The following is an 18,305-nucleotide window of genomic DNA, read 5'->3' as shown; positions in this document are numbered from 1 at the left end:
CCCTCCCCAACCTGGTCTGGGCAAAATCCTCAAACTTCCTGGATGTGGGCAGCATGCAGGGCTCAAGCATCACAGGCAGCACGGCATGCGTGGAAGGGCAGGTGCCACTGCCTGAGGACTCTGAGCTTCGCAAGGTGATCCCACAATGCAGTCCTGAGAGATTTTCCAGGGACCTAGACACCCTTGAGAAGCATTGAAACAAGAGACAGTGTGTGCCCTGTGCAGAAGCGGAAGGGGGTCTACGTGGTGATGTTTCTTCCCAGTGGGCACAAGGCTGCGTGAATGTTCGGTCTCCCACTGTGAAGGCACAGGGAGGAGACTGAGGCTTTCAGAACTAGCTTCCTTCTCTCATGCTGCAAGCCCCCGTCCCATGCTCTGCAAGAGCACTGCCCAGCGAGCCTGTGAGCCCTGCCCCCTGCGCCACAGCAGAGGAGAGGGAGGCCTGGAGGCTTCTCTAGTCAGGGCCCCACCGGTCCCTTCTGGACACAGTGCCACACTGCCCCACCTCTGTTCCTGTGCGTCTGCACGAGGCTCCTGGCGGTCTCCTCTGGGGGCCTCTAGCTCACTGTGCACACGGCATCCAGCGCAGGCACACAGCTAGGTGGGGCTCCAGAGAAACAGCACTCTGCTTCAGGGAGGACAGATAATTATCTCACGTTGACAGAACAGTCAATTTTCTGGGTCTGAAGTTTACAGACAAAATCCCTGTCTTTGAGAAGGCGGATTAGCAACGGAATACCTTCCACACGGCTATCTGTGTAAATGATTTGTCCTAAGATCAATCTCTCTGTGTGCCAAACAGCATTCTAGGTGCAACTGTGAGGTGCTTCTGGGTGAGGTTCACACCTGAATCTGCCCTCCCTAGTGAGGGTGGGCCTCGTCCAGTGCACTGAGGCCTGAATACAGCAGAAAGGGGAGTAAACCCCTCTCTGCCTGGCTGCTGAGCAGGACCCGGGCTTCTCTGCCCTTGAACCAGAATGTGCACCTGCTGTGCTTGTGCTCCTGGGCTTCCTGGCTCAGGCTCTGACCCGCCCCGCCCCCCCTTGCTCCCGGGTCTGCAGCAGGCTGGCTGCAGGTCAGGGGGCTCCCATCCTCCATAACTGTATGAGCCAATTCCTTTTAATAAATGTTATACGTTATGCTTCCCCGGAAAACCCACACTAAGACACTCATGTTCATTATAAAAGACAAGAACAGGGGCGGCTGGGTGGCGCAGTCGGTTAAGCGTCCGACTTCGGCCAGGTCACGATCTCGCAGTCCGTGAGTTCGAGCCCCACGTCGGGCTCTGGGCTGATGGCTCGGAGCCTGGAGCCTGTTTCCGATTCTGTGTCTCCCTCTCTCTGCCCCTCCCCCGTTCATGCTCTGTCTCTCTCTGTCCCAAGAATAAATAAAAAACGTTGAAAAAAAAATAAAATAAAATAAAAATAAAATAAAAGACAAGAACAAAATTACATTTGCATTACTTTCCCAATTATCATGATTTTATGTACATACACACACATGGCACAGTTTGGGAAGAAACACAGCAAAATAGCCTGGTGGTTACAACTGAGTAGTGGGACTCTGAAGAAATATTGCTTCTTTATCCTTTATTCAAATATCTATGTGTGGTATGAGCATAATTTACTTTCTTATAATAATAAACATCCGTTTTTTCTAAACTCATACTATCCACTGTTAAAGGCATTGATTTACAACCATCACAAACATGGAAACCACTCAGTGTCCATCCACTAGTAAATGAATAAACAAGAGGTAGGACCGTGCATACGAGAGACCACGTGGACACGAGCAAATTGCTGGTGCACATCCCCCACGTCAGGTTCAGATGTCCTGTAGAGAGAGACTGTCCGTCTCATGACCCCAAGGTCAGAGAACAGGGAAAGCAGGTGGACAGGGAGGGAAGGCAGATGCATATTTGTCTGGCAAATGGCAGGCAGGGGGTGGGGTTTACTTTGAGTGGACGTGAGGGGACTCTGGGGGTGAAGGAAATGTCCTGGATCGTGGAGATGGTCTCACAGGTGTGTACATTTGCCAATACTTACACAATAGACACAAGAACAGTAACCGTCTGCCTCATGTCAACATCGGGCAGGATTACATGTCAGCAGGGCATCTCATGCTAATGCCTATTCACTCACTGGTTTGGCAGGTTTGGGGTCTTTTCTACTAAATACCCTCATCTAATATTATTCCTTCCAAAAATGATGATCTGTTACATGTACCAATGTTGATGTGTTCTTAAACAACGTGAGGGTTAGGGCAACAACCCCCCATGAAGTAAAAAATCCATGAATAACTCTGACTTTCCCAAACCTAACCACTAACCACTTCTGCTGAGCAGAAGCCTTACTGATACAGTGCATTAGTACATATTGTGCATGTTGTTTGTATCATATGCTGAAATCTTACGAAAAAGTAACCCAGAGAAAAGAAAATGTCGTTGAGGAAATCATAGGAAGAGAAAGTATATTTACGGGACTGTATGGTATGATTTCTCAAAAATTCACACACAGAAAATTTTTGAATCCACATATAAGTGGACCACCCATCCATTTTACCTGGATAGACCCTCCAAAGTCTCTCCAGATCAAGAATTACTATTTTATGGGTGCCTGGGTGGCTCAGTTGGTTAGACTCTTGATCTTGGCTCAGGTGGCGATCCCAGGGTCATGGGATTGAGCCCTGAATCGGACTATGCACTGAGCATAGAGCGTGCTTGGGATTCTTTCCCTCCCTCTGCCCCTCTCCCCTACTTACGCCCTCTCTCAAAATAAGTAAATAAACATTAACAAGAAACAATTATCATTTTAAAGGGTGTCTCCAGACTTTACCACTTAACACAATACTTATATAAAATCGCTCCCAAACATGTTTATTTTATTATTAGTGAAGGAGATGGGACTTTTAGTTGCAAGTGACAGCAGTTCAGCTCACAGTCTTGGATCACTTACATCTAAAGGTGCTGCTCATCCAGGAGCTGAGACACCATTGTTGGGCTTCCTCCTGTCCTCTGTCTGATTGTCTCTGGTTCTGCTGGAGTGTTGGTTTCCCTCTCCCGCCACAATCCACAGTAATAACAAGACTCTCTCACCATACTGAGAGTCTAATGGGAGGACTACAGTTGGGTCTCATGCCCAACCCATGAAACTATAACCCCAAACAGGATGGGGACCCATGACCAGTTAGACCGGGGCCACCTGCCTATGCCCAGGCAGGGTGGGCCCATCATCTCACAGAACCTCAGGGCTGGGTGGGAACGGCACCCTGGCGAAAGGATGGGGCTGAACAGACAGAATCAGCACAGGTGTCGCTGTGTTAGAGCCACAGGTGAACGTGCAATCACAGTGCATCCTTTGGGGGCACAGCTTGCTGCCATAATAAAGAGACCAGAAATGCAGTGGCTTAACGAAGGTGGACACCTATTTACTTCTAACATAACATTGCCAGAGGTAGACAGGCCGACCCTGGGCAGCATGGCATCTGCGGGGAGGAAGGGCATGCTCACAGATTCAGTGGGACTGGAAGTGGCACACATCAGCTCTGTCACATATCATTGACCAGAACTTAGTCACGGGGTGCTTGCAGCTGCAAGGGAAGCTGGGACGTGCAGTCGCCAGCTGAGTGACCACAGGCCCAGCTATAAGTGTACTACATTAAGGAAGGGGAAATAGATAGGAGTGCCAAGTTAGGGAACTCCCCCCAACACTCTAGTGTAATTGGCGCTGTAATAAACGTACGTGGAAAACTACTCACCCGCCAGAATTCTAGAGTTGACAATACCGCGTGCTGGGGAGGATGTGGAGCAGCTGGTGGGGGCATGAAACGGTACAGCTGCTTTGGAAATCGGTTCAGCAGCACCACTCAAGGCAGTCAGGCACACGCTCTCTAACCTGCCAGTCCCTCTTCTGGGTGTAGATCCCTCAAAATCAGGGCACATGTTCAACCAAAGGCAGGTACAGGAATGCTCCTAGCAGCTTTATTATAACCTCAAATTAAGAACCATCCAAGTGGACAAAGGTAGAAAGGCAAAGGAATCCCGGTGCATTCGTGGTAGAACACCACTCAGCAGCGGAAAAGGAAGGGTCCACGCCAGGAAACAGATGAATCTCTGAGACAGGGTTCTGAGTGTCAGGAGCCCCACACAAAAGCACGCAGTCTGTATGTTCTGTTTATCAAGTCTGGTTAGAGACCCTACCCTGCTTGGAGCATTGCTGGTGGGCAGAGGTGGCTGGCAGCCGGTGCTGTGCCCCTGACACCCCAGAGCTCGGGTTTCCCCACTACCAACATGCAGGCAGGGTGTTCTGGCCTCCTTGTCCAGACAGGTGATTGTCCAAACAGGGGCAGGTGACTTTGGCAAGGGGTGGGGGACCCCTATTTTCATGTGTCCTGGCTAATAGGGCAGGTTAGCACTTCCCTCCAGGGGAAGCTGCCAGATGCTTGACGGGTGGCCCCACCACTTACACTCATATCTGCACTAGGCTTCTGCTGCTGGGTCCTGGCCAGTGTGCTGGGGCTGAAGCCCAAGGAGATGCTCCTGGCATTTCCCAAATGTATATGGTGACAGAAGATTTCACAATTCTGGTGGGAGAAACATACCAGCCTGGGAGACCCTGTTGACAGGTGCAGCTGAGTCTCAGACACATCGGCACAGTGTTCTGATCCAGATTAGCTGGAAGTCCCAAGTGCGGGCTGATCCCCATTTGGGGGAGCTCCCGGAGAAGCTGTCCTTGCAGCTGGCCCTCCCTGCATCCACCTGGCCTCATCTTATCTGCTGCAGAGGGTCTACAAGACCACTGACGCCTCAGCAGGATTTTGTTGGGTGGAGAGTGGGCAGGAACTCCTTGAATCGCTTTTGTTTCCAAGACAAAGTGTGGGACGCATGATTCAAATAATGGACTACCGTTGGCTTTGTTGCTCACATTTTCATGTTCTTCCTCTCTAATCCAAAAAGAATTGAGATTTAACCTTATTTAGGAGTTCTGAACATAACATTCCTTGCCTGAAATAAGAAGGCATATCTGGGACCCTCCCCACCCAACTCGACACTCATGGAAGACACCGCCCTCTTCCTACTCAGTGTCTCCTCACTTTGTTACCTGACAAAAGAACACAATTCTGCATTTAGGTAGCAGGCAGAGAGCCCATGAGCTCCGAGGAGAGAAGGGTCCCACATCCCTTGGTCTAAACTAGTTACAGCAATAATGACCATTTCCTATGTCATCAATTATTGAAGGGGGTTAATGGGAACCTGCAATGCAAAATATGATATAATAATAATAATAATAATAATAATAATAATAATAAGCTGGAGACCATATAGGCTTTTCCCCACGTCCCTTCCTTCCAGCACAGGAAGTAGGTGTCCTATCTGTATCTCCGGTGGATATTTCATAAATAGGAGGAGTCCACATGAGGTTTCAGGGTCTTCATGTTGGGAATGGAATTGGAAGGTAAGGACATGACTGGCTAGGGAGCATCGTTCAGCTACTATCCAGGTCCGAATATGTCTTCGGTGACACCACTAAGTGCAATTACAGTAAGAGTCCCGCTGGCATAGACATTCTCATAAACTTTACAGGAACCCTAACCCTCAAACCTAAATATTAACCCTAACCATACACATAGCCCTAACACTAACACTAATCCTAACTTTACGGCTTTACACCTAGCCGTAACCCTAAACCCAAAAGCCTTCTGAAATCCCAAATCCTAACTTTAACCCTAACTGTAACTCTATGTCTAACCCTAACACTAACCCCAACCCCGACCCCAACCCCGAACCTGACCCTGACCTGACCTTAACCCTAACCCCTAACCCTAATCCTAAACCTAACCCTAAACCTAACTAGAGATTGATAAAAGGATCAGGGTTGGGTGGTTGAAGTATTTGATGATATTCGAGTGATTTTTACCAGCCAAAATGCATTTGTCAAAACTCAAACATTTTTACATCACAAAGGGTAAACCATAATCCACTAAACTTAAGTTATTTAGAATGTAGTATTGTCACAGGATGTTAGGGCCCAAGGGCAGGCTGCCCCAAATGTGCCACTTTGGCACATAGATCATTTAAATAAAAGTTACTTAAGAGATAGCCAACGTAAGAGGAACACTCAGACCCCATCTGTCCCCCTGGAAGCATGACATCAATCTCCATGTGAAGATCTCCCTGTACCAGGTGGTAAAGAGATTCCCACATCACCAGAGATGGGAAATTTAGAGCCCAGAAAGCTGTATAAACAACCCTTGTTACTTTTTACTAAGTTACTACCACAGCCCAATTTCTGTTTAGAGTTCCTTACTCTCTCTCAAGGTTAAGTTTTCTTTGTCCTGTGAATTCATCACAGGTTTACTTTCTCTTTGTCCACAAAGTATAAAAACTGCCTGCCTTTGTTATTTCTTTGGGTCTCAATTTCATTATGGGACCCCCATGTGCACCTTGATTTTTTTCCCCTTTCAATCTGTCTCATGTCAATATAATTCTTAGTCCAGCTGGAAGAATCTTGCAGGAGGAAAATTTCTTCCTCCCCTTCAATGGAGTACAGAATGTGACAATTAATCTAACTGTATTAGGAACGTACAAAAAAAAAAAAAAAAACTGTAGTTTTGCTCATGGTTACATAGCAAAACGTGCTGACCTAAATAACTTTGGAAGTGAATGGAATCTGTGAACAAAAGGAAAAATGTACTGTACATAAGCAGTGGACTCTATTTCATAAAGTTCTTTCCCTTAGGGTGGCAGCTAACAGTTCTGAAAACACCACATCTGCGATCTGGAATGGAGCGATGAATTACATAAATGGCAGATGATGGGAGCCAGGTTTCTCACTACTGGAGTGGGAGGTTACAGACCAGCAAAGGGAGAAGATCACAATGTGCATGTGATGAGATATGGTTAGAGACATCAGTGAAAACTGATCTTTAGCTTAATATAGATACAGACAGTTCCACATAGAAACGTTTATAATTAGGTATATATACATAGGTTGCAATATATGCACATATTTCCTTGCATTGTCCACTGAGCACATTTACATCCCATATTTAAGTTTTTTAATACATTCTCTAATGAAAGGAACCAGGGCTCCTTGAAGAAATTGCTGACACCAGGACTAAGACATTAAATATAGGAGCCAGTATCAGAAAGTAAGAAAGTACCAAGAAAAACCCCACATGAAATATGTCAAAGGAAAACAGAAGCCAATGGAAAGTACTCTCAATGGCCAAGGAGAAATGAACCAGCCACCAAACACTGTAGTGCTGGAGTATAACCAACAGCCTAAAATGACTACCCAGTTGTCCTCACTGTAAAAAATAAATAGATGATAGATAGTTAAAAATGAAACTTCAGGGGCGCCTGGGTGGCGCAGTTGGTTAAGCGTCCGACTTCAGCCAGGTCACGATCTCGCGGTCCGTGAGTTCGAGCCCCGCGTCAGGCTCTGGGCTGATGGCTCGGAGCCTGGAGCCTGTTTCCGATTCTGTGTCTCCCTCTCTCTCTGCCCCTCCCCCATTCATGCTCTGTCTCTCTCTGTCCCAAAAATAAATAAAAAACATTGAAAAAAAATTAAAAAAAAAAAAATGAAACTTCAGTCCCAAAAGTGGAGTCACTTATGTTCAGAGACCCAGCAAAGCAAGACTTACTACCTAACCTAACTGCAGTTTCACACACACACGCCCCAGATAACCTTTAACCAGTCAACCTGGAAAATGTACTGAATGGCCCCTTTTGGTCCCCTTGGAAGGGTGACCTTGCCTAAAACAATGCATCTTCTGCTAGTAATTTCCTTTTTTTCAATTCCCTCTCTGCCTTTAAAAACCTTTCCTTCCTTACAGCTCAAAGAGCTCCTTTCTGTTTACTAGACGGGACGCTGCCTGCTTCATTAATTGTTCCAATGGGATCTTTTAAATTACTTGGTTACATTTTTAACAGATTACATAGTTTTTTTAAAAAAAATGGGTTGAATAAGAGACTCTTAAAAACTGAGAATAAACTGAGGGTTGATGGGGGGGTGGGAGGGAGGGGAGGGTGGGTGATGGGTATTGAGGAGGGCACCTGTTGGGATGAACAGTGGGTGTTGTATGGAAACCAATCTGACAATACATTTCATATTTTTAAAAAATGGGTTGAATAGACCTCTCCTATCAAATTCCACATAATAGATGTAGACACTCAGCCATCCATCAAGGAGGTGGAGCTAACTCCGCTCTCCTACACTGTGGGCTCCGCGTAGTATATTCCTGCTCAAGAAGACACATCATATGCACATGGGAAAGAGTAATTCACAGTGGGGAAGCATGACAAGCACTGCCTCAGCCAGGCGACCAAAGTGAACACAGAAAGTGATAAGTAGCCTCCAGAGCATGTTCCTTTAATATGCAGTGATGACAGAGCACTTTACCTCTGTGATCTGCTTCCTCAAAACCCATAACCCCAATCTAATCATGAGGCAAACACCCAGTAAATCCCACTGAGGATTACCTGACCAGTCCTCCTTGACACTGCCAAGGTCATTGAAACAAGACAAGTCTGAGGGACTGTCGCAGCCATGTGAGCCATAAAGAGCCTCAAGGGATGTGGTGGATACATGTCATGTGGTGCCCAGCAGGCAACACTGGAGGAGGAAAAAGTAGAACAGAGGGAACCTGAATAAAGTATGAGTTTTAGTAAATAACAACCTATCAAAGCACCTGGGTGGCTCTGTTGGTTAAGCATCTGACTCTTGGTCATGATCTCATGGTTAGTGGGTTTGAGCCCCGTTGTCGGGCTATGCACTGGCAGCTGAGAGCCTCCTTGGGACTCTCTCTCTCCCTCTCCCCTCCCCCATGATCTCTCTCTCTCTCTCTCTCTCAAAAATAAACCTTATAACATTAATATTTGTTCATTAATTGTGACAATTCTGTAGAAAAATAGAAAAAGTCAAAACTAAAGATCAAATAAGAGAAACCTACTGCATCAGACTGGAAAGCTAGAGATGAGTGGCTTCCTAGTAAAAACACACATTAACAAAATGTACCCTAAAATAAGGAAAATACAAACAGACCGATTGCTCATCCAGAGCCTCCTCCTCCTGATGGTCCTCCTCTCATTGTTCTGGGGGTTTTCCTTTCCCAGGACAGAGAACGAACAAGGATAAAGAGCTGTTCTGGAGCTCCCCTGAGACCTGACCCCACCCACTGTCTTTGTCTCCCCCAACCATGGCCCGCCCAGTGAGGATACCATGCACAGGGAGTCTCCGGAATTATTGGTTCTGATGAGTCAGCCAGCACTTTTTAGATGGCAAGGGACTGGACACACTTACTAAAGTAAAACAAGTTAATATTTTTCAATGGTAGAAATAAATGAATACTTGCAAGAAGCAAGTTAAGAGTGGGTTTGAACCTGACTGGTCCAGGGGCTCATACTCTCCCAGTATGACCTGGACCCTCTTCAATACTCCATCCTGCTAAGTGCCTTTGGGGCAGCCCCACTCACAGGCACAGTCTCTCTCACTGTATCTGGGGCCTCCAGCAACTCCAGGCTGACACCCACTCACTGTCCATTCTCCTGGGAAAAGTTTCTCTTTCTCTTGGGTTCCATGAAAAGTCATGGCTTTAAGTGCCTTTGGCCTGGCTTGGGTCACATTCTCATCCTTGGAGCCATCAGAGGGTAGAGCACGGGGTTGGCTGGATTGGTTATATGCCCGTCTTTGAGGTATGCGGGATGTGGGATCTGCCCTCTGGAGCGGTTTGGATGGGAAGTGAGTGAAATGCAGTTCCCAAAGGAAAGCGGAGGTGCTGAACCTGGGCATGAGAACAGATGAAGGGTTCAGAAAGCAGCAGATTCCGCATCACTGATGGCCGAATACGCAGCTGTGGAACCCGCCGTGCCCACGGAAGGAAGGGGTTCACTCAGGGCTGGGGCTGCAGCTGCCCATCCAGTGCTGTTGCTGTCCTCTTTCACCTGCTGAAAAAGCAACTTTGCTGTTGGTGGGAAACCCAAGGCTCCTGTACTGGGCATTGGATCCTTGTGCTCAGAGACCGGAGGGCACACAGACCTCACTCACGTCCCTGGGAGGAGGGAGACCAGGAGTCACACCTGCCTCCCGGCCACATTAATTACCCAAGCCCAAAGAACAAACTAGCTCATTTTCCAGTCTCTTCTCTCTCCTTTACAAAGAGCAGAGACCAAATGTGAATATGGTAAGGAAATTATTGCTCAGTGAAACAATGAGAGGCTCAAGAATTATTCCACAACATGGAATCCACACTTTGCAGGCTTTCTGGAGGCCACAGTCCCTGGGTCCTGCATGTGGCTCTCTGAGACCATGCAGCGTCAGTGAGAGACACAGTTGGTCCTATATCCTTGACTCCTAATGAGTATGCATGTCAAAGGTTTGCATTACAACTGGGAGGCCAAAGGACTGCAGGGCCAGTCTGCTGTGTGGCTGTAGTGGCCAAGGCCACATTCACATTTGGAGGGTTATTATCTTTCTTGGGAGACTAGAAGTGAGGGAGGAGGCACTTGTTTCAACCACACAAATGCTGGAAATGAAAACATCTAGTGGGACTGTCTACACTGCCCATGGACTGTTCAATTGCCAGGAACACAGTCCGGGGTTGTCAACACCCAGGCTGGTCTGAGCTTGAAGACTACAGATGCCTGCCTGGGTGGTCAGAGGCCAAGGGTTGCTCTGTCTGAGACCTGACAGTCTACTGCTGATCGCTTGGATAGGACAAAGGACCCAGCCAGTGCTAGGAGGGCCCCACCAGCCTGAAAGAAGGCTGCACGTAGGGGTTGGTAGACCACTGCACCCAGTGCTATATAAATCCACACCTGTCTCCCACGTATCCTCGTGGGTCAGACCTATGCTGGAACCTGGAACTGCCCACGCAGATTGGAGCCAGCAGCACCCTTCCCAGGGAAGGAGGGCAGAAGGAACCTGCATGAGTTCTGAGGCCCTCCATGCTCTTGACTGAGTTTGGGCTGGATTTGAAACAGACCGTAACCAGCAGACATTTCATTCTTCTGTTAGAGCCCAGGATGGGGGTGGGGAGAGTAGAAAACCCATGGTCCAGCTTGATCTCTGCCTCACGGGTGACCCTGGGCAAGTCCTGTGCATCCTGGAGAGATGATGAGGAACAGGAAGGGGACAAGTTATGTTTAACCCTGACCCTAACCCTTAGCCACTAGACCCAGACCCCAACCTTGACCCCTAAACTCCAAATCCTGACCCTAACCCTCTCTGTTTATCTTTACCTTCATCTCACCTTAGTAAACATGTTGAAGCTTCTACACGCATTACCATGCTGTGACCACCATGCGATACATTTAAAACAGAATTTAAATATACAAGTACAATAGTTTTTTTCTATGAGTGCTATTCGCGTACAAACTTCAGAGCTGTTATTTTAATAAATTGTGTTCACCATGTAACGAAAATAAAACCATGCTAAATGCACATTTGAAAATGTTTTTGTGCATGCTGCTTGCATGTAATTTGACAGGAGAGGTGTTTCATTGAATGAATGCTTGACCACAATGTAGTAGAATTAATACAGTATTTAAAGGCACATATGTAAAAAGCAAAACAAAACAAAACAAACTTCAAAACTGCTGCTTTCTGGGAATGTGACAACATTGTTATCACAGTGAATGGATGTGTTACCCAAAATGTAACTAATGTACCCCAGTGCATAAGGCTGTGCAAAATTAAATGTTTCCAACACTACTTTCTTATAATCAGGTTTACTAGAGATTTTGTACTATTTGTCAGGTGAAGTTTAGAAAAACTGAGTGACTTTTCAAGGACTTGCATCTAATATTCTTGAAAATGGTGACAGAGGCTTTCATTTTCTCTTAGGTGTATTTCCATTATGAACAAAGTCTCTCCTTTAGCTATACCATTTCTGGGGAATCTAAAATTTAACAACAGTGCTGGGACCAGGTATCTCTGGAGAAGAACAGTAAACCAGTGACACAGTATAACATTTTGACCTATGAGAATTTACCTGCTAGGCTGAAGCTTTGGGAGACAATTGGACACTTTGACCTTATATTCTGGCAGATCAACATGTTTCATTTACATAAGGAAAGCAAGTATGCCATATATATAGCCCAATACTTTTCATTTATTCTTTTAGTAAGTTATTTACAGTAAATGTTTGTATATTTTTTTTTCAACGTTTTTATTTATTTTTGGGACAGAGAGAGACAGAGCATGAACGGGGAGGGGCAGAGAGAGAGGGAGACACAGAATCAGAAACAGGCTCCAGGCTCTGAGCCATCAGCCCAGAGCCCGACGCGGGGCTCGAACTCACAGACTGCGAGATCGTGACCTGGCTGAAGTCGGACGCTTAACCGACTGCGCCACCCAGGCGCCCCAATGTTTGTATATTTTTAAGTAAAAAATAAAAATAAAAAAGAAAACACAACATTCCAAATGACACAAAAGAAAAACAAGGCAATGCAGACAGTGCAGAGCCTACTTGGGATGCTCTCTCCCCTCTCTCCCTGCCCCTATCCCTCTTGCACTCTCTCTCTTTCAAAATAAATCAATAAACTTTAAAGAAAAAATTTAGAAATTAGTCCGTGTTAAAAATTCACTTGAACCATCTCATTAGGTTTCCATTTTTTTTATTGAAATATAATACACCCTCATGCATTTTTGAAGTTTTATAATATTCCACTACGGAATAGTTAACTGTAATTTAACAAATTGTCTTCTGCTGAACACTTTTTTTCTCAATAAAATCTCTTGCTATTGTAAAAAGTGTGGGTAAAAATTTTTTTTAACATACTTCATTTCATAAAAGGGAAGCACAACTATAGTGTAAATCTTGAAAAGTAGAGTTTCTGGATCAAAAATTATGTAGATATTACATCTTGATGGCTATTGTCAAAATGATCTTCATAGAGATTATACCAGTACATGCCTTCTCCCAGCTTGCTTCCCCAAACCGCCAAATAGTGTTATCTTTTCCAAAATATTTTGAAACTTAGGGGCCGCTGGGTGGCTCAGTCAGTTGATCGGCTCAGGTAATGATCTCACTGTTGGTGAGTTCAAGTCCCACGTTAAGCTCTGTGCTGACAGCTGGGAGCCTGGAGCCTGCTTCGGAGTCTGTGTCTCCCTCTCTCTCTGCTCCTCCCCGTTTGCACTCTGTCTGTCTCTCTCACTCAAAAATAAACATTTAAAAAAAAAATTTTACTTCCCTTAATGATCATTTCACTGAATACTTGTGGGCCCAAATTCATCACGATTCTCCAGAAAAATAGAACCACTACTACAGATATATGTATATAAGACACATTATTATTACTGTTATTGGCTGTGAGAGCGTCTGGAATTTAATCTCACATTGCGACGGCCAAGAAAAAGGGTTTTGCTCACCTACGCGCCCCGTGCTGGGCCCTGATTCACAGTGGAGGCCCCAGGGACAGCTAGCACAGCTCTTGGGAGGCCAGGTAGGCGGCCAGGGTCACCTAGGCAGTCTCATATGGGGCCACACCCAGACCTATGGCAAGGACCTCCAGCAAGAATGATGGGGTTTGGGAATGATGGGGGTTCAGAGCTGATGGCCAAGAAAGAATTCTTGAGACGTCTTTGATGCAAAAAGGTGATCTTATTAAAGCACCGGGACAGGACCGTGGGCAGAGAGAGCTTCACTAGGATTGTGAAGAGTGACTGCTACATACTATGGAGTCGGGGAAGGTAAAGACCCAAGGGAGGCCTCCAGAAGACTTTCATATGCTAAAGAGGACTCAAAAGGTACCTGAGGCCTTGCTATTGTCAAGCTAAGGTTGTTTTCCCTCTAAGCTAAGACCTAAGTAGGGAGTGCCTGGAGAAATGTTATACTCTGTATCAGCCTCAAGTATTTGTCAATGGACTGAAGGTTATAAAGAAATTTAGTTTTAACTTCAATTTCCTTCTTGCCTTTGTCCCCCACATCACTATGGAGGAGAGGGTGAAGTTGGAGCTCCAAGAGACTGAGTCTACAGGTTTCTGAAGATTAAGCTACTGATAAGATTGCCTTTTTCTTGTAATTTACTAAAACATCTAAACTGATGGAGGCTCGGGTCCTACCTGACTCTGATCTCTATCAGTCAACGATTTGTTTGCCCCTTTCCTTGGTTCTTGGGCAGCCAGAAGTGCCTGAGGAATGTCACACAGATCCCACGGGCGGGGTTGTGGGGTGCCAGACTGCCTTATTCTCCCTCATCACACTGACACCCAACCCTGCAGTCGCCAGGTGGCAGAACTCAGGGAGCTCCAAATTCCCCCAGGACCTGGGCCTGGGGCCACAGGGTCTGCACCTTCCGCTCTGCTCCCCCTATACAATACATAAAATTAACCACCCCAGACCTACTTCTAGATTTTATTTAAATCTTATTAATATGACTGTATCCTCACTTGCCAAACTGGACAGTTTTAATATGAATATTTATAAGAAATGTTAATACCTACCCCCGAGATGGCAGAAGACACCAGGACAGATGCAGACAGCCATTTTGTGAACGGATTGTTTAATAACAGCACGTTACTGTGGAGGAAGAATTGTTAAAAAAGAAAAAAGTCTTTCTTAGCTTTTTAATTGTTGATTCTTTTATTTGTTTTGTTTTGTTTTTTAATGCTTAGTTATTTTTGAGAGACAGAAAAGCACAAGTGGAGGGGCAGAAAGAGGGGGACAGAGGATCCGAAGCAGGTTCCATGCTGACGTGGGGCTCAATTCCACAAACCATGAGATCATGAACCCAGACAAAGTCGGGAGGCTCTACCGACTGAACTACCCAGGTGCCCCGAATCGTTATTTCTTTCTTGTGGTTTTGTAAGAATGTAGAAGCATTCCTTCTTTGATAATGTTAAATTTGTAAGTCTCAGATGACACGTGAAACCTTTTTTAAGATTTTTCTCCAAGTTTTGAAAAGCTATTACCCAGGATCATGGTGTAGTAAGACATATTTTTCCTTTAAAAAATTTTGAGTGTGTAAAGAAGCTGTTGTACACCTATGATTTAATAAAATAATTCTAAAGGAAAAAAAATATTAATATCTGACAGGCTAGCCCACCCACTACTTTTAATTATTTTCAAGTTTCCTTGCTATTCGAGTTTATTTTTACACAAAACCATTTCATGAGCTTGGAAAATTCCATAAATTACATTGTTATTTTATTGGAATAACATTAAAATTTACATTAACATATGGAGACCTGACATATTTATAAGTCTCCGTATTTCTGTTCAAGAACATGGGGCACCTGGGTGGCTCAGTCAGTTAAGCGTACAGCTTCGGCCCAGGTCATGATATCCCCTTTCGTGGATTCGATCCCTGAGTCAGGCTCTGTGCTAACAGCTCAAAACCTGGAACCTGCTTGGGATTCTGTGTCTCCCTCTCCCCCTGCCCCTCCCCTGCTCATGTTGTGTGTGTGTCTCTCTCTCAAAAAAAAGGTAAAAAAAAAAAACCAACACATTATGTCTTTCCATCGACTTCTTTTCTCTCTGTCATTCTTTTGTATTTTCCTTATTTGTTGCCAAGTGTATCTTAGTTTGGGAGGGTTGTTTTTTTTTTTTTTGACAGTGCTTTATTTGTTTTAGTTTTGCTATTTAAATGGAACCTTTTACTCCATAGTATCTTATCCAACAGGAAGAGACCATCTTGCAAGTGGATGCTACCTCAGCAGGAGGAAGGATGGTTTCTTCACAACAGCCCAGACAAGAGAGACAGTCATAGGTCAGCCAATGAGAAGCCACTACAACTCCCTTTACTCTAATGAACTTTTTGTTTATCAATACCCTTCCCAAATCCCCCTTCTGTATGCAAGAGTCATCCACTTATTTGTTCTGAAGACTGGCCTGTGGTTTTTCCTGGGCTTGCTAGTCCTGGAGTGCAATTCCCTGCTATTCCAGAATAAAGCCATTTTTGCTGGTAAAATAACTAGCAGTTTTATATTTAAGGTAAACATTGAGCACCTGAAGATCAAGCTTTTGCCTTTTTAAAGTCTCTTGTTTTGGGGCGCCTGGGTGGCTCAGTCGGTTAAGTGTCCGACTCTTGATTTCAGCTCGGGTCATGACCTCACCACGGTTTTGTGGGTTCAGGCCCCATGTCGGGCTCCGGGCTGATGGTGTGGAGCCTGCTTGGGATTCTCTGTCTCCCTCTATCTCTGTCCCTCCCCCACTTGTGCTGACTCTGTCTCTCTCAAAATAAATAAATAAACTTCAAAATTTTTAATACAATAAAAATTAAAAAAAATAAAGTCTCCTGTTTCGCCTGGGTAGCTCAGTTGGTAAAGCTTCCGAATCTTGATTTCAGCTCAGGTCATGATCTCATAGTTCCCTGGGTTGGAACCCCACCCCCACTCCCATCAGGCTCTGGGCTGCCAGCCCTGAGCCTGCTTAGGATTCTCTCTCTCTCTCTCTCTCTCTCTCTCTCTTTCTGCCCCTCCCCCCTCACTTCTCTCTCTCAAAATAAATGTTAAAAAAAAAAAAAAAGTCTCAGGGCGCCTGGGTGGCTCAGTCGGTTAAGCGTCCAACTTTGGCTCAGGTCACGATCTCTCGGTCCGTGAGTTCGAACCCCGCATCGGGCTCTGTGCTGACAGCTCAGAGCCCGGAGCCTGTTTCAGATTCTGTGTCTCCCTCTCTCTGACCCTCATGCTCTGTCTGTTCATGCTCTGTCTCTCTCTGTCTCAAAAATAAATAAACGTTAAAAAAATTTAAAAAAAAAAGTCTCATGTTTCTTTGAACAGCAAAGCCAACAACAGGGACCACATAGATGCTCCTGCACAAGATCTGCTAGCAACTCTCAGCTGACCAGTCAGGGTAGCAGCAACTCCCAAAACATCTGCAAACACAGAGATGGTCTCCCAGTTTCTAAAAACTCCCCGCTCTTTCAATGTTGCCTCTACTCCCAGCACCATTCTTGCAGGAACCTGAGAGGTCTGTGGGCCCTTAAAGTTCTGGTCTGCCATTACCTTCATGACAGCAGAGGGAGCAGTCCACTTGCCCGGGTGACCTTGCCTGGAGTCTTACATTCCTTCCTTGGAAAGAAGGCCTACTTCATGTACAAGGAAATCATGTTAGTTTCTGTGACCAAAACTTAGTAAGGGTCAGGGATGCCTGGGTGGCTCAGTCGGTGAAGCGTCTGACTTCAGCTCCGGTCATGGTCCCGCCAACTGTGAGTTCAAGCCCCGGGTCGGGCTTTGTGCCAAAAGCTGGGAGCCTGGAGCCTGTTTCAGATTCTGTGTCTCCCTCTCTCTCTGCCCCTCCCGCATTGATGCTCTGCCACAGAGAAATAAACATTAAAAAAATTAAAACAAAAAAAACAAAAAAAAAAACTTGGTAAGGGTCAGAAACACTCTTCCCTTTTTATCTTCTGAAAGCCAGTGCCCCTCCCCCCCCTCCCCCCGTGGACTCATTGTCCTGTATTTGATGCCTTATTTTTATGCAAAATACTCGAATTTTTTTCATTTTTTCTTTGATTTTACTTACGTCTTCTCACTTCTCGACTTTTTTTAATATAGAATGCTTCAAAGTTTTGTGTATCATCCTTGCACAGGGGCCATGCTAATCTTCTCTATATTGTTCCAATTGTAGTCTACGTGCTGCCAAGCGAGCACTTTGGACCTGCATTATCTAAACACGCCTATTACTCACGAATGCCACTTCTACTTTTCATTAGGAATCCGACCCCCGAGTTGTTTTCTAATATACTTACTATTCCATTTGTTGGGTTTAAATCTTTGAGCCATAGAGATTTTATTTGGTGTCTCTACACACCGTCTCACCAGACAATACTTAATTACATAGTTGTCCCCTGAATGTAATACGATATTCACTATATACTAACGGGTCATACAGCTCTCGCTAAAAGTGGATTTTACAAGGACGGGGACAGATGGGCCTAGGAGACCCTTCCAGAGCCTGATAAAAGTCTGGTAGAGAAAGAATCTTTTCAGAACACAGGATGCCTATGTCCACCCTAAAGCCCTGCCGTCAGCTCAACGCTCCAAACTCAGCCTGCGCGGCAGGACGCCCTGCGCAGTCTCCGGCCCTGCGCGTCCTTCACCAACGTGAGGGGGGCGGGTACGGAAGGGAAGTGATGAAAACTACCAGAATGCCCGGGGTGGGGGGGCGGGGGGAGCCTTCTTGAGAGACACGCGCTGGACTCAGAGCAGCCAATCCCCGCGGGGTGGGGCGGGAGCATCCACAGGGGTGGCGTTCGGCCAATGACTGACACACACGGCTCGCCCTACGCTCCGCCCCATCAGACCCCTCCTGACCGCCAATTGGAGGGACCGCTTCGATTGCAGCGCTGATTGGTGGCTCCTGCC

The 18,305-nt window shown here is 45.8% G+C and overlaps 1 long non-coding RNA gene and 1 other non-coding gene across 2 annotated transcripts; both read right to left on the bottom strand.

Annotated features, from left to right (window-relative positions):
* Window positions 1-8,043: 8,043 nt before the first annotated feature.
* Window positions 8,044-18,049, bottom strand: LOC123382355. Its single transcript, XR_006590615.1, has 3 exons — window positions 17,464-18,049; window positions 14,445-14,520; window positions 8,044-11,103 (listed from the first exon to the last, which is right to left on the bottom strand). It is a non-coding gene; the product is annotated as an uncharacterized LOC123382355 (long non-coding RNA).
* Window positions 17,486-17,591, bottom strand: LOC111558177. The gene has a single exon (XR_002738764.1). It is a non-coding gene; the product is annotated as a U6 spliceosomal RNA (small nuclear RNA).
* Window positions 18,050-18,305: the final 256 nt, after the last annotated feature.

Source organism: Felis catus, chromosome E2, assembly GCF_018350175.1.
Source record: "Felis catus isolate Fca126 chromosome E2, F.catus_Fca126_mat1.0, whole genome shotgun sequence".
Taxonomy (NCBI): domain Eukaryota; kingdom Metazoa; phylum Chordata; class Mammalia; order Carnivora; family Felidae; genus Felis; species Felis catus.
This window is presented reverse-complemented; position numbering and strand designations above follow the sequence as displayed.